Here is a 16,777-nt window from a genome sequence, read left to right on the forward strand (position 1 = left end):
AAGTTGATGATGACAATGCTCCATGGTGACAGTTGATGATGAAGAAAATCCATATCGCAATAAATTGATACTTTTTTGCGTTAACCCAATTATTTTTGGGAGATATGGACACAAAGTCATATTACAATAAATGTAACTATTTTGCTCGATAACAACAAATACAATGATTAAAAATAATGTTTTAATGGACAGTTACTTGACGTTAGCACCAGGGCTCTATAATTAAACTGAGTGTACAAAACATAATGAACACCTGCTCTTTCCATGAGATAGACTGACCAGGTGAATCCAAGTGAAGGCTATGATCCCTTATTGATGTCACTTTTTAAATCCACTTCAATTAGTGTAGATGAAGTGGAGGAGAAAGGTTAAAGAAGGATTTTTAAGCCTTGAGACAATTGAGACATGAATTGTGTATGTGTGCCATTCAGAGGGTGAATGGGCAAGACAAAATATTGAAGTGCCTTTGAACGGGGTATGGTGCCAGATGCACCGGTTTGTGTCAAGAACTGCAACGCTGCTGGGTTTTTCACGCTCAACAGTTTCCTGTGTATCAAGAATGGTCCACCACCCAAAGGACATCCAGCCAACTTGACACAAATGTGGGAAGCATTGGTGTCAACATGGGCCAGCATCCCTGTGGAACGCTTTCGACAACTTGTAGAGTCCATGCCCCGACAAATTGAGGCTGTTCAGAGGGCAAAAGGTGGGGGGGGTGCAACTCAATATTTGTACACTCAGTGTATATTAGGTATTCACCACCTGAGGAAGTGGGAACTCAAAACACTTAGCTAGATTGCTAACTCTAAATTTGATATTGTTGCTAGATAGCCATGTAGGCTAATTGATTAATCTATCAGTAAATGTAGGCTAGTGTCCTACAAAAACTTTCCAGTGCTAGGCCTAGGCTATTGATGTCGGCCTATTCACTGCAAATGGCACGCTCGGCTCTGCTCCGTTCTGCAGGCGCATCAAAACCATACTAACTACAACCTACTCCAGTTGTAAAGGGGTGCCATTAACTTAATGTTAATACAGTGCATTCGGAAAGTATTCAGACCCCTTGAATTTTTCCACATTTTGTTACTAAAATTGATTAAATAGTTTTTTCCCTCATCAATCTACACACAATATCCCATAATGACAAAGCAAAAACAGGTTTTTAGAAATGTTTGCAAATGTATTACAAATATTTTACATAAGTATTCAGACCCTTCACTCAGTACTTTGTTGAAGCACCTTTGGCAGCGATTACAGCCTCGAGTCTTCTTGGGTATGACGCTACAAGCTTGGCACACCTGTATTTGGGGAGTTTCTCCCATTGTTCTCTGCAGATCCTCTCAAGCTCTGTCAGGTTGGATGGGGAGCGTCGCTGCACAGCTATTTTCAGGAGGTCTCTCCAGAGATGTTAGATCGGGTTCAAGTCCGGGCTCTGGCTGGGCCACTCAAGGACATTCAGAGACTTGTCCCGAAGCCACTCCTGTGTTGTCTTGGCTGTGTGCTTAGGGTCGTTGTCCTGTTGGAAGGTGAACCTTCGCCCCAGTCTGAGGTCCTGAGCGTTCTGGAGCAGGTTTTCATCAAGGATCTCTCTGTACTTTGCTCCGTTCATCTTTCCCTCGATCCTGACTAGTCTCCCAGTCCCTGCTGCTGAAAAACATCCCCACAGTAAGATGCTGTCACCACCATGCTTCACCGTAGGGATGGTGGAAGGTTTCCTCCAGACGTGACACTTGCCATTCAGGCCAAAGAGTTCAGTCTTGGTTTCATCAGACCAAGCGGGTTGTCATTTGCTTTTTACTGAGGAGTGGCTTCTGTCTGGCCACACTACCATAAAGGTCTGATTGGTGGAGTGCTGCAGAGATGGTTGTCCTTCTGGAAGGTTCTCCCATCTCCACAGAGGAACTCTGGAGCTCTGTCAGAGTGACCATCGGGTTCTTGGTCACCTCCCTGACCAAGGCCATTCTCCCCTGATTGTTCAGTTTGGCCGAGCTGCCAGCTCTAGGATGGGTCTTGGTGGTTCCAAACTTATTTTATTTAAGAATGATGGAGACCACTGTGTTCTTGGTGACATTCAATGCTGCAAACATTTTATGGTACCCTTCCCCAGATCTGCCTCGACACAAACCTGTCTCGGAGCTCTACAGACAATTCCTTTGACCTCATGGCTTGGTTTTTGCTCTGACATGCACTGTTAACTGTGGGACCTTATGTAGACAAGTGTGCATTTCCTAATCATGTCCAATCAATTGAATTTACCACAGGTGGACTCCAATCAAGTTGTAGAAACTTCTCAAGGATGATCAATGGAAACAGGATGCACCTGAGCTCAATTTCGAGTCTCCATAGCAAAGGTTCTGAATACTTAGGTAAATAAGGTATTTCTGTTTTGTCTATAAACCTGTTTTCGCTTTGTCATTATGGGGTAGTGTGTGTAGATTGATGAGGATTTGTATTTATTTAATCCATTTTAGAATAAGGCTGTAACGTAACAAAATGTGGAAAAGGTCAAGGGGTCTGAATACTTTAGGTGAGAAATACATTAAATACATGTACTCACAGAAAGCTGTGACTCTCCTCTCTGCAACTAGAATAACAGTAGTTACTTTGAAAACTGTCTTTCACACAAAGTCACAGAAAATTACAGACAAATGTACAGCAAAATGCTTTGGTAAGAGGAAGGCAATGTCGGTATCGTTAATTTTCGGTGTATCGTCCCAGCTCTAATGCTCCTTTTGTCGAGCACACACACACATAACATTTCAACTAACTATCTACTAACCCTAACTCTAACCTTACCCTTATTCTAAACCTAACACTAACCGTAACCTTAACAAGCAGTTGCTTATCAACAAATAGTTTGTTGATAGTATGACCATCAGTAGAGCGTCTACAGATGGACAATCCGGACTATCCAAATAAAGTGTGACTCCTATTTACTCTCTGTTCTCCCCTTCCTCCATTGCCCCCATTTCTTTGTCATTCAAGTCTTTCTGCTGCTGTCACTAGACTCTTTATGAGACACGTACAGTACAAGGGTTCATTACGGCTGCGTTAAATCAATGTTGTCTCAGAAGTGTCTTCAGAATTGTGACATGTTGGGTAATGATGCCCGGTGGGTATTTGAGATGCAGTGCTATCACACAGAGCAGTAATGAGATCTCGGTCCCTTTCACAGTCTTAGGTCTGTGAAACTGGTGAGGGGAATGATTATTATGTACAATTATAGGCCTAGGCGACAGATTACTGAGAATGATGTTTCTCTGTTCTTGGGGATGGGCTTTAGGTTGGACTTGGGCCCCCTGAAGAAGTAGTTTGTCTTTGAAAGCCCTCTGTTAGTAAATATTTCATCTGTATGGAATGGATGGGGTAAGGGAAGAACAGAGAAGAGCAGTGACATGAATGAAACTAGGGCTGATTGTTCATTCTCTTAGAAGAAATTGCTTCAATGATTATTTCATCACACAGAGGCAGCTTTTACGTTATCTCTGTGTGTTCTTGTGTGTGTGTGTCTGAATGTACACGTGCCATACGTGTGTATATGTGCGCAGGCATCCGTGTAAGTGGGTCTGAGTAGTGTGTGTTTGTGCTGCAGTTGTTAATTTGTGCTCATGCATGTTTATGTAGGGTATCTGTGATTTAAATTGACATTAGTCATTTAGCAGACACTCTTATCCAGAGCAACTTAGTTAGTGCATTCATCTTAAGATACAGTAGCTAGGTGGGACAACCACATACAGTGCCTTGCAAAAGTATTCATCCCCCTTGGTGTTTTTCCTATTTTGTTGCATTACAACCTGTAATTTAAATTGATGTATTGGACATACACAAAATAGTCCAAATTCCAATAAATAAATAACGTAAAAGCGGTGCGTGTATATGTATTCACCCCCTTTGCTATGAAGCCCCTAAATAAGATCTGGTGCAACCAATTACCTTCAAAAGTCACATAATTAGTTAGATTGCACACAGGTGGACTTTATTTAAGTGTCACATGATCTCAGCATATATACAGCTGTTCTGAAAGGCCCCAGAGTCTGCAACACCACTAAGCAAGGGGCACCACCAAGCAAGCGGCACCATGAAGACCAAGGAGCTCTCCAAACAGGTCAGGGACAAAGTTGTGGAGAAGTACAGATCAGGGTTGGGTTATAAAAAAATGAACATCCCACGGAGCACCATTAAATCCATTATTAAAAAATGGAAAGACTATGGCACCACAACAAACCTGCCAAGAGAGGGCCGCCCACCATAACTCACGGACCAGGCAAGGAGGGCATTAATCAGAGAGGCAACAAAGAGATGCCACAGAGCTGGGTTTTACGGAAGAGTGGCCAGAAAAAAGCCATTGCTTAAAGAAAACAATAAGTGGAGTGTGCAGAGGAGCGGGGTGGTTAAAAACTTGGGAAGGTTAAAAACCAGGCGGGCTACAGCGTTCTGGATAACTTCTAGGGGTTTGATGGCACAAGTGGGGTGCCCAGCCAACAGCGAGTTGTGGGAGTCCAGACGGGAAAAGACAAGTGCCTGGATTAGGACCTGCGCCGCTTCCTGTGTGAGGTAGGGTCATACTCTACGGATGTTCTAGAGCATCAACCTGCAGGAGCGAGTCACTGCTTTGATGTTTTCAGAGAACGACAGGGTGTTGTCCAGCGGCACGGCAAGGTGTTTTGCACTCAGGGAGGGCAACACTGTGGAGTTGTCAACCGTGATGGAGAGGTGATAATGGTCACTAGGGAGAATGGCTGTCATTAAGACAGACGATGGGTATTTCATGAGCTGGTCTCCTGCTGATTACATAAAATACTGAACAGCACGCTGTTGAGCTCATTCTGCTATTATACCCAATAATGCATATGCTTTCACATGATAATGTAAATAGTATAATAATTCATAATGCGCTGACTCTTGCTTTGTTTATTAGCCTAATGGAAGGCAAGGGTATTACAGGGATTCATGTTTGGATTAACAGTCAAATGGACCATAAATCAATACTGTATATATTTATGTTTTGTGTAAATATAGGTCCATATGTTTTACCAAAAGGCAGAGCGCGATTACTCTCATTTTCATGTCCCCAGAGGCCTGATATATATATAACTGGATTTGTACAAAGTCTTTGTTCATAGCCACTTACCCAGATAGTGTTAGTCTTATCAATACTGTGAAGTAGGACTGATATGAACTGCTTCTGAGGCAGTACAGTAACATCAATGGGAGTTATTCGGCCAATAAATCTACTACTGGCCATAACAATTGCTAAGAAGCAATGCATATAAAGTAGGATGGGTATTGGAGAGTGAAGCTTTATTGCTGAAGGCTGTGCCTCTGTCTGATGAGGCCTGGTGGAGCAGAGTGAGTTCTTAGATAGAGGGGACCGTTCACATAGCCAAGCTAGACAAATCCAACAAATCAAATCTAATTGTTGGTATTATCTTACTCTCTCTGTAGCTTTGGATCAATTAATTTATACAGATGAAGGAACATTGCTACTGCATAGCTGTAATTATGCTCGTCGACAGTTCTAAAAAAAATTGTCACAAAGAACCAGACGGCCCGACACGCCCCACACAACACACTGCTATGCTATCTCCCATTTTTACAGTACATCAAATCAAAAGAAGCAGGGGCCATGTTAGCCATATAGCAATTAGCAGTGTGACCCCTCTCATCTTAGTTGTGAAAATGCATTTAATAGTTGTATGCTCTAACCAACAAACAACAATTAATCCATTGAACATTTTAAAACCCAATGGAGAGAAAATTGCAATTATTGGAGTGTTTAATGAAGCAATAAGGCTCGGAGAGGTGTGGTATATGGCCAATATACCACAGCTAAGGGCTGTGCTTAAGCACGGCGCAACGCTGAATGCCTGGTAAAGCCATTAGCTGTGGTATATTGGCCATATACCACAAACCCAGAGGTTCCTTATTGCTATTATAAACTGGTTACCAACGTAATTAAAACAGCAACAATTAATTTCTTGTCATACCCGTGGTATACGATCTGATATACCACAGCTTTCACCCAATCAGCATTCAGGGCTTGAACCACCCAGTTTATAATACATTTTAACCTGAGGGAAAGAGAGGCACATTGTAGCTGACTGGTGATAAGATGGGAGGAAACGTTGAATCCATTTTACATTAGCAGCTGCTGGCCCATATTGACGTGTCGTGAGGAGATAGGCCTTATCCTTTGTGTTGTTTAATCTGTTACCATGCATTCTCTCACCTTTGGAATGAACGCACCGTCTACCTCTGTAATATTGGCTGCGTTTAGACAGGCAGCACAATTCTGATCTTTTTTTAACTATTTGGTCTTTTGATCTGATGTGATTGGTCAAAAGACCTATTAGTGGAAAAATATCAGAATAATGCTGCCTGTCTAAACGCAACCAATGTTATAGAGGTAGCCAGTGCGGTGGTAAATGGCGATATAGGTAATTTTAACGTTTTTTAATTACATTTTTATGTTCCGAAAAAATAAACACCGGTTTTATTAGCTTAATGGAAAACACATAAAGTACATTAATGGCTGTGTCTCTGATTAATATTCTGACGGAGGGTCAAGGAATTTGTGACCTCAGCTACAGAGACTGGAGATCATGTTCCTTTGCCTTCAACATCATAGCCCATCCTGCATGTTGTTTTTCAGCCAACCCTGCATTTCTCACTGCCTTACTTAAAATTGAGGTTTGTTTGTACTAAGAGTGGAAAGCATGTCAGTGAGACTTGCCCATCCACTTCACCCCTCCATCCTCTCTTCTAGCCTGCACAGTTCTTTCCTGGCAGAATGTGATTAAAATCTGCCTGTAATTGACGGGTCTATAAGAGCCAATCCATCACGTCCTAGAGTGCTGCTTCTCCACAGTAGACCCCCAGGCCTCCAAGCTCCACACACAGCCCAGCATGGGGAGACGGTAGGACAGAGATTTAGAGATGGAGAGCTGTGAGTGGGAGAGAATGGGAGATGGAGAGAGAGAGCTAGAGAGATTGGAAGAGAGTGGGAGAGAATGGGAGGTGGAGAGAGGGAGTGGGAGAGACAGAGCTGGAGAGATTGGAAGAGAGTGGGAGAGAATGGGAGGTGGAGAAAGACAGAGCTGGAGAGATTGGAAGAGAGTGGGAGAGACAGAGGTAGGAGATGAGTGGGAATGCTGTGGCTTGCAGTCAGTGTGTCCTCCACACGCCGTAGGAGAGGAGAACGCCTGGAGACAGATTCATGACTTTGTGTGTCCTCCACACGCCGTAGGAGAGGAGAACGCCTGGAGACAGATTCATGACTTTGATCGATCTGAAGGGAGAGTGAAGCGTACCTTCCGCAGATGGTTGTCTGGGGCTGTCATCAGCCATTCTGAGTAGTGGCAAACCCACACTGCCTCCCCAGTCTCTGTCTCTGAGGGGGAGGGCCGTACAGATGTTTTCCTTGTACACAGCCCCTACTGAGGACCACGGGCCAGATGACTGATGCTGAAATGAATACTGCTCACTCTGCATTGTGGATCTCTTGTGGCTCATTGGTGTCAGATACTGAGATTTGGCCAATGTAGAGCCATTCCAAACTGCCATAGATGCAGATTCAGTATGCTATTCACCATAAATGTACTGTATACAGAACAAAAATAAATGCAACATGCAGCAATTTCAAAGATTTTACTGAGTTACAGTTCAGATAAGGAAATCAGTCAATTGAAATAAATTCATTAGGCCCTAACCTATGGATTTCACATGACTGGGGAGCCTGGCCCAGCCAATCAGAATGAGGTTTCACCTCTCCTAGGCAATCAGCAATTAGTACAGGGAGGTGTGCTCTCCACCTCTGCTAGGCAATTAGCAATTATTGTTAGTTCATCAGTCTCCCCTGGTTTCTCAGTGGCATCTGTAAGCGGTGGTCGTGTCAGTGGCGGTTTTGTCGCAAAACTAAGACCGTCGCCAAAACAAAGATAGTTCTATCGAGTTGTTCTGTGGAGTTGTTTAGAGGAAGGAAAGAGAGGAAGGCTCCACATCACTCTCTCACTTCAGTATCTTACCTAGTTATTTACAGATTCTCATTTTGCTCTTTTGTAGCTTTGTCAACTATGTGTGTGTTTTCTATACCTGTTCGCACCTCTCCCTGTAGGCTTTACAGACGCTCCCCACCCCTTGGCTGCAACCCTTCTTATTTAGTGTACCCTGTGCGCACAGCCAATGTGGAATTCCGGGGCCCTGTCAGCGTTTGGAATTGCCTATCTGCGGTCAAGAACGCAGAGTTCATCTCTGCCTATGCTGCCCTTCAGTCCCTTGACTTTTTGGCCCTGACGGAAACATGGATCACCCCAGAGAACACTGCTACTCCAGCTACTCTCTCATAGTCCGAGAGCATCTGGTCATCGCGGTGGTGGCACAGGTCTACTCATTTCTCCTAAGTGGAGATTTCTCTTTTCTCCCTCACCTGTCCATCTCCTCATTTGAATTCCATGCTGTCACTGTCACTTGTCCACTCAAGCTTAACATTATTGTCATCTATTGCCCACCAGGTGCCCTTGGATAGTTCCTCAATGAGCTTGACACCTTGATAAGCTCATTTCCTGACGATGGCTCACTGCTCTTCGTACTTGGCGACATCAACCTCCCGACGTCTGCCTTAGATGCATTTCTTTTCAACTCTCTCTTTCCCCTCCTTGCCTCTTTTGACCTCACCCTTTCCCAATCCCCTCCAACTCACAAGGCAGGCAATACGCTTGACCTCATCTTTACTAGAGGCTGCTCGCCTACTAATCTCACTGCAACCCCCCTCCAGGTCTCTGATCACTAATCTGTTTCCTTTTCTGTCTCCCTTTCCTCCAACTCTAACCACGCAGCCCGTACCCAGATGGTCATGCGCCGTCGCAATCTTCGCTCTCTCACTCCCATTACGCTCTCCTCTTCTATCCTATCATCTCTCCCTTCTGCTAAATCCTTCTCCCTTCTGTCTCCTGATTCTGCTTCTTTGACCCTACTCTCCTCCCTTTCCGCATCCTATGACTCGCACTTTCCCCTTTCCTCCCGGCCGGCTCGGCCCTCCCTTCCTTCTCCGTGGCTGAGTGACTCATTGCGAGCTTACAGAACAGGGCTGTGGGCAGCTGAGCGAAAATGGAGGAAAAATAAACTTCCGGAGGACCTATCATCCTTTCACTCCCTCCTTTCTACCTTCCTCTGTATCTGCTGCGAAAGCCACTTTCTACAACTCTACATTTCAAGCTTCTGCCTCTAACCCTAGGAAACTCTTTTCCACCTTCTCCTCCCTCCTTAATCCTCCCCCTCCCTATCTGCGGACGACTTTATCAACCACTTGGAAAAAAAGGTTGACGACATCCGCTACTCATCACTCAGCCTATTGAGTTCACTGGTCTCACTCACACAGAACTACCCTACGCCTTGACCCCTGTCTCCCCTCTCTCTCCAGATGACATCCTGCGACTAGTGAGGTCTGGCTGCCCGACAACCTGCCCGCTCAACCCAATCCCCTCCTCCCTTCTCCAGACCATCTCTGTAGACCTTCTCACTTCCCTCATCAACTCATCCCTGACCATTGGTTGCATCCCCTCTGACTTCAAAATGGCGCGAGTTGCTCCCCTCCTCAAGAAACCAACACTCAAATCATCTGATGTCAAAAACTATAGACCTGTATCCCTTCTTTCTTTTCTTTCCAAAACATTTGAGCATGCTGTGTCTGATCAACTTTCTCGTTATCTCTCTCAGAACGCTCTTCTTGACCCTAACCAGTCAGGCTTCAAGACGGGTCACTCAACCGAGACTGTTCTTCTCTGTGTCAGGGAGGTTCTCCACACTGCCAAAGCTGACTTTCTCTCCTCTGTTCTCATCCTCCTAGATCTGTCCGCTGCCTTTGACACCGTGAACCATCAGATCCTCCTCTCCACCCTCTCAGGGCTGGGCGTCTCAGGCTATGCACACTCTTGGATTGCACCCTACCTGGCAGGCCGCTCCTACCAGGTGACGTGGAGAGGATCTGTGTCTGCACCATGTCCTCTCACTACTGGTGTCCCCCAGGGCTCGGTTCTAGGCCCTCTTCTCTCTATACACCAAGTCACTCGGCTCCGTCATGTCCTCATATGGTCTCTCCTATCATTGCTATGCGGATAACACTCAACTACTTTTCTCCTTTCCCCCTTCTGACACCCAGGTGGCAACACGCATCTCTGCGTGCCTGGCAGATATCTCAACTTGGATGTCAGCCCTCAACCTCAACAAGATGGAACTGCTCTTCCTCTCGGGGAAGGCCTGCCCGCTCAGAGACCTCTCATCACGGTTGACAACAACACCCTGTCGTTCTCTGCAAACATCAAATCAGTGACTCGCTCCTGCAGGTTCATGCTCTACAACATCCGTAGAGTACGACCCTATCTCACACAGGAAGCGGCGCAGGTCCTAATCCAGGCACTTGTCCTCTCCCGTCTGGACTATTGCAACTCACTGTTGGCTGGGCTCCCCACTTGTGCCATCAAACCCCTCAAACCTATCCAGAACGCAGCAGCCCACCTGGTTTTCAACCTTCCCAAGTTCTCTCATGTCACCCAGCTCCTCCGCACACTCCACTGGCTTCCAGTCGAAGCTCACATCCACTACAAGACCATGGTGCTTACCTACGGAACAGCAAGAGGAACTGCCCCTCCCTACCTTCAGGCTTTGCTCAAACCCTACACCCCAACCCGAGCACTCCGTTCTGCCATCTTAGGTCTCTTGGCCCTCCCCTATGGGAGGGCAGCTCCCACTCAGCCCAGTTAAAGTTATTCTCTGTCCTGACACACCAATGCCCCCCCCCAGTAAAATGTACTGTAGTTAGTTTTTTTGTTTTGTATAGTGGTAGGGACAATGATGCCAGATCATTGTATTTCTCAGTGTCTTTGTAAAGGAAATAGCCTAACTCTCTCCACAACAAATATAACCAATAGCTTTATACAGTGAGCCTGTATAGGTGTTTCTCCTAGAGCACATACTACAGCACATTGTACTACAGCACAATTCATCTAGGCCTATTCCTGTCCTATAAACGGGGTCAACCATGGTATCAAGAGTATAGGAAAGTTATTTCAATGACTCGGTGCAGAGTGGTAAATGCCTGAAGGCTTGGACTCGATACATCATAGTCCCAAGGTAAAAAAAGCTAAAAATACTTCACCCTCCCTAAAACAAAAGAGTTTGCTTATCAATATCTTGAGAGATATATTGCCCCTCTTATCTGAAATGAATGCAGGTTTAGCCGTGATTCAATGTCGTGTGTTTTCTAAATCCTGGCAGTTTAACATGAACAACATCCACGCCAAGAAACATGTAGGTATTCTGAAAACAAGCTAGTGGAGGAATCCTGGCCATGTTCCAGGAAAAGAAGGTCAGCTTCAAACAGGCAATTGCAGGCGGGTTCTGTGAAACACTATGCAAGTCGGAGAAAAAGTAGCTATAGTATTGAAAGGATCAATCCATAAACTGTTAACTCTGTGTTTTTTGAAGATTCTAATTAAAAACTTCAAGCGCTGTGATTTTACAACTTATTTTCAGCCTGTTCAGTGGGCGCTTCAATTGAGCCATGTGTTTTTCACCAAAAACACAATACAGTAAGCCTCAGCTTCTGGAGAAGAAAAAAAACATTGTGCTGCAAAAACAATCATCATTTGTTATTAATTTGTTTCAGGTTAGCTAGACTAATGCTAGTACTGTAGCTAAAAGAAGTATCTCTGCATTTCACAAACAATATATATGTTTTGCAGATTCCACAAATGTGAATACAAGCCCTGCGTTTCTGTTTCTTTAACACTTTCGAAACCGGTCTTTTACCAGCTTTGTTTAATTTTGATGAATCCCTCTTGAAACAATGCCTAATAATGAAGTGTGAGGGAAAGGCCTGTTTCAATAGTTCAGATTTCCCACTGTGTAGTCCTTTAGCCAATCTTTTTAGTGCCATAACTCTTCTGATGCTTATGATGATCTGAAATATTAAAACGCTCCTTTGAACTGTCAGGGTGTCTTGTTTTTTTACAGGCACCCGTTTGTCATCTAGCCTAGCGTAGCTCATACTGCTTCTCAGCACTTTACTGCAGCAGCAAGGTCATTGCCATTACTCCCCCAGCCTTGGGGTGGGCTGGAACAGGAGGGGCATAGTCTTGGACAATGCAAGGTCATTTTCAGCTGCTGTTGATGACCATATATCTCCAATATGGACTCTCATGAAGATGATGGTTGTCCGGATGAAAATGCCTCGCATTAACTAAGGTGAAATATTGGCGCGCTTTGGATGATTGTTCTCAGCGACGCATTACAGCACTGCGGTTATTGCCGATTGGGTTTTCATGACTGAGATTCTTGGCCCAGCCTATATCTGTCTTTGTACCTGCCAACATCATGACTCCAGAGGTGCTTCATGGCAACATGGCTAGGGATATCGTCATCACCTGCTCCTATGAATCATGCACTTTTATTTAATACCTGTGGTGAACCATGAAGATACTAGCTGTAAAATGTTATTGATAACAATGTTATCGATAAAGAGCTGATTTACGCGCAGATGTTTAGTTTTAGTCTCATAACCACCTACGTCTATACAACCTATATCATGCATCGCTTGTTGTTGATCTCTGTTCAAGTTATACGGATGCTCAAGGTGGTATATACAGTTAGATTAACCCTGTACCTGGAAGTCTGCAGGGTTCAAAGCTCTTATCCCAGAGCTGAGCCCACATCCCTGATCTGTCATGACGGCAACTCGGGGTGAGAGCCTTTGAAGGAAATGTAGGTTAAATACACAGAGGAGCGGATCTTATTAGCGTTTACCCAAGAGGGGAGCTATTTCATCTCCACTCTGTTGTATAACCAAGAGGAGAGAGAGCCTTGAATAATCCATGTTTGTTTCAGGAAAGCACATATCTCCTAACATCCCACCGCCGACTTGGCTGTAATCAGCTGTAATGAGAAGAGATTGTTATCGGAGTCCTCTTGCAGTCACATTTTTTCAATGGAAAATAAACCATGTGTATAGGTGTTTAAAATAATTAGAAAATACATGACTGATTCAAGTGCAAATAGGGGTTCTGAAAAAGTGTATTTTCTTTGTAATGTCAACTTAACCAGATTCTTTGTAAAAAGTCAGAAAGAGGTCGACCAGCTAATCAAATCTCTTCTATAGTAGGAAGACCATAGATACTTGACAGTTATACATTGAGGAACATACTGTATGTTTCTAATTTTACAGGCTAGTAGGGCTGGACGATAATGCCAAAATATATCAAAATATCTTTCTTATTTTTGGTGAGATTTTACGGTATTTTATGATTCTGAATAAAAGTTCTTAATATGTTTTATTAGTAGTGCATGACCCTAGGATGGCAACAAATGAATTCTTAGTGGTTTTAATGGCCTTTCTCCATTCTGAATGTTTTATACTCAACCAAACTAGGACAAAACTGACAGTGAAGTAGTAAAATTGATAGAACTGTGTTTTTATTTAGCACTGTATCAAAATACCTTTATAGACGGTATTGTAAAAATCCATACCGGTATGTGGATCCATACCGGTATACCTACAAATATTATATATCGTACACTACAGGCTAGCACAGATATGGGGGCTTAAGACTTCCACTTACTCTATGAGAAGCATGGATTTAGTCCCCAGCTGGGAGTAAGACCAGTATTTTTGGGTTCTTAGCATGGTATATTTCTCTCCAGTCTGACTTGGCATTCCTGTTCATTTAAGTCAGATTTCAAGTTAGCGAGGCTGTTTTGATGCTGGCTTGGCTGATGGGATGCTCGGTGGACCCAGAGGAAGGGATGGGGGATACAGATTGACTCTCCTCCATGGTACCCATGCTGACTGACTGGCTCCAACAGCTGTTGCTTTTTATTCCACTCTGGTTGTATAAATGCAGCAGCTAGCCTACACATGCTGTCATTCATTATGATTATGTTCAGACTCAGACCGACATACACCAGACAAAATAATCCCCATTTGGAACAACTCTCCTAGGGTTAGTTATTTCATGCCACTTGCTAATGAAATTAGCAGTAAGAGATAACTGGATTCTGAACATGCTTTATGGAGTGGTTCTGCTTTTTTCAATCCCATTTGCAGACAGTCTGTAATGTTTTATGAACACGTGTTATAAAGGGAGTGAAACCTCTGTCTCTTCTGTCTAATTGAGCTGTTTTCAGACAGCTGCTGTATATATATATATATATATATAGAGGATATAGGAACACTGAACAGCCTGCCTGCAAGCCTGCCTACACGCAGTACATCCCATACCGTCCGGAAATCAGTTTTTTTGCAGGAAGCCGACAGCCATCCCCAACTGTTCTCACACACAATTGAATAAAGGCGTGTTGCTTCCACAAAATAGTTTTATTAGTAAAAAATATAACTTGCCTACTTGCACAAGCACATTGAGACAACAGTTACCAGAACACAACTGTTGATAATCCTCTGGCAAATTAAGAAGTGCTAAAGCATCCACAAAAATAAGCTGCAATTATCAAAATGATAGCTCTCGTCTTGGTTTCTGCAGGAGAGTGGCAACTGTTTAGACATCTAGAGGCTGTTCTTTGTTCCCAGGCAATTTGAAGTTAATGAAATGGTGCGCTGGCTGATGAACAGGCTGCACATCTATATAACGAAACAAATCTCCAGCTCACATTGGCCAACTCAAATTGCATTAGACATAAATGGCTTTACTGTTTTTCAGACTGCCAGTTGTATTATGTACACTTGAACCGGTCCAGAGGACTTTGCAATTCTCAGCCACTTGAAACAAACTGCTGTCAAACAAGGTAACACAAGCAAAGATGCAATTGAGTAGTATTCATATAAAGAAGATCCAGTGTATGAACATGACAATAGACATTTGAACAAAATAGGAAAGCATGTTACCTTGCCCAGAAAATTATTATAATAATTAGGTCCACAAATTTCCTAGACAAATGTGTACAGTTTTCTGCAGAGTTGTAATGAGTAAGAAATCCTGAAGCATGATTTAAAAATAAAATAGTGTGCAAGTCTTTCCCGATGAAACTAAAATGGTTTATGCCTCTGGAATTGTGTGCTTTGGAATATATTGGAATAATAAGGTTGAAAAAAACAACCCTGGAAAGTTGCATCCTACTGTACACGAGTGCCTAGTTTACTCAAGACTTAGTCTTGCACAACAAAGAATTAATCCATAAAACATTTGCAAATATATAATTTACATACAAACAAATATAATAAAAAGTAAACCGCATGAACTACAACACAGGATCAAACTTGACATGAGTCGATTTGGCACTTTCTCAAACGCATACAGTACCAGTCAAAAGTTTGGACACACCTACTCATTCCAGGATTTTTCTTTATTTTTACTATTTTCTACATTGTATAATAATAGTGAAGACATCAAAACTATGAAATAACACATATGGGATCATGTAGTAACCAAAAAAGTGTTAAAGAAATCCAAATTCTTCAATTCACCCTTTGCCTTGATGACAGCTTTGCACACTCTTGGCATTCTCTCAACCAGCTTCATGAGGTAGTCACCTGGAATGCATTTCAATTAACAGGTGTGCCTTGTTAAAAGTTAATTTGTGGAATTTCTTTCCTTCTTAATGTGTTTGAGCTAATCAGTTGTGTTGTGACAAGCTAGGGGTGGTATACAGAAGATAGCCCTATTTGGTAAAAGACCAAGTCCATAGTATGGCAAGAACAGCTCAAATAAGCAAAGAGAAATGACAGTCCATCATTACTTTAAGATTTGAAGGTCAGTCAAATTTCAAGAACTTTGAAAGTTTCTTCAACTGCAGTCGCAAAAACCATCAAGCGCTATGATGAAACTGGCTCTCACGAGGACCGCCACAGGAAAGGAAGACCCAGAGTTACCTCTGCTGCAGAGGATAAGTTCATTACAGTTACCAGCCTCAGAAATTGCAGCCCAAATAAATGCTACACAGAGTTCAAGTAACAGACACATCTCAACATCAACTGTTTAGAGGAGACTGCGTGAATCAGGCCTTCATGGTCGAATTGCTGCAAAGAAACCACTACTAAAGGACAATAAGAAGAAGAGACTTGCTTGGGCCAAGAAACACGAGCAATGGACATTAGACCAGTGTAAATCTGTCCTTTGGTCTGATGAGTCCAAATTTGAGATTTTTGGTGCTTTGCTGGTGACACTGTCTGTGATTTATTTAGAATTCAAGGTACACTTAACCAGCATGACTACCACAGCATTCTGCAGTGATATGCTATCCCATCTGGTTTGCGCTTAGTGGGACTATCCTTTGTTTTTCAACAGGACAATGACCCAACACACCTCCAGGCTGTGTAAGGGCTATTTTACCAAGAAGGAGAGTGATGGAGTACTGCATCAGATGACCTGGCCTCCACAATCACCCAACCTCAACCCAATTGAGATGGTTTGGGATGAGTTGAACCGCAGAGTGAAGGAAAAGCAGCCAACAAGTGCACAGCATATGTGGGAACTCCTTCAAGACTGTTGGGAAAGCATTCCAGGTGATGCTGGTTGAGAGAATGCCAAGAGTGTGCAAAGCTGTCATCAAGGCAAAGGTTGGCTACTTTGAAGAATCTAAACTATAACATTTATTTTTATTTGTTTTAACGCTTATTTGGTTACTACATGATTCCATATGTGTTATTCCATAGTTTTGATGTCTTCACTATTATTCTACAATGTTGAAAATAGTATAAATAAAGAAAAACCTTGAATGAGTAGTTGTGTCCAAACTTTTGACTGGTAGTGTATGTGTTGTATGTGTTCAGTTT

At 43.2% G+C, this 16,777-nt stretch overlaps 1 protein-coding gene across 3 annotated transcripts in view; it reads left to right on the forward strand.

Annotated features, from left to right (window-relative positions):
* Positions 1-16,777, forward strand: part of LOC311102917 (dimethyladenosine transferase 1, mitochondrial-like) — a 44,460-nt gene that overhangs the window by 12,010 nt on the left and 15,673 nt on the right. The window lies entirely within an intron of this gene.

The sequence above is a fragment of the Coregonus lavaretus genome, assembly GCF_964263955.1.
Source record: "Coregonus lavaretus genome assembly, chromosome: 27".
Classification (NCBI taxonomy): domain Eukaryota; kingdom Metazoa; phylum Chordata; class Actinopteri; order Salmoniformes; family Salmonidae; genus Coregonus; species Coregonus lavaretus.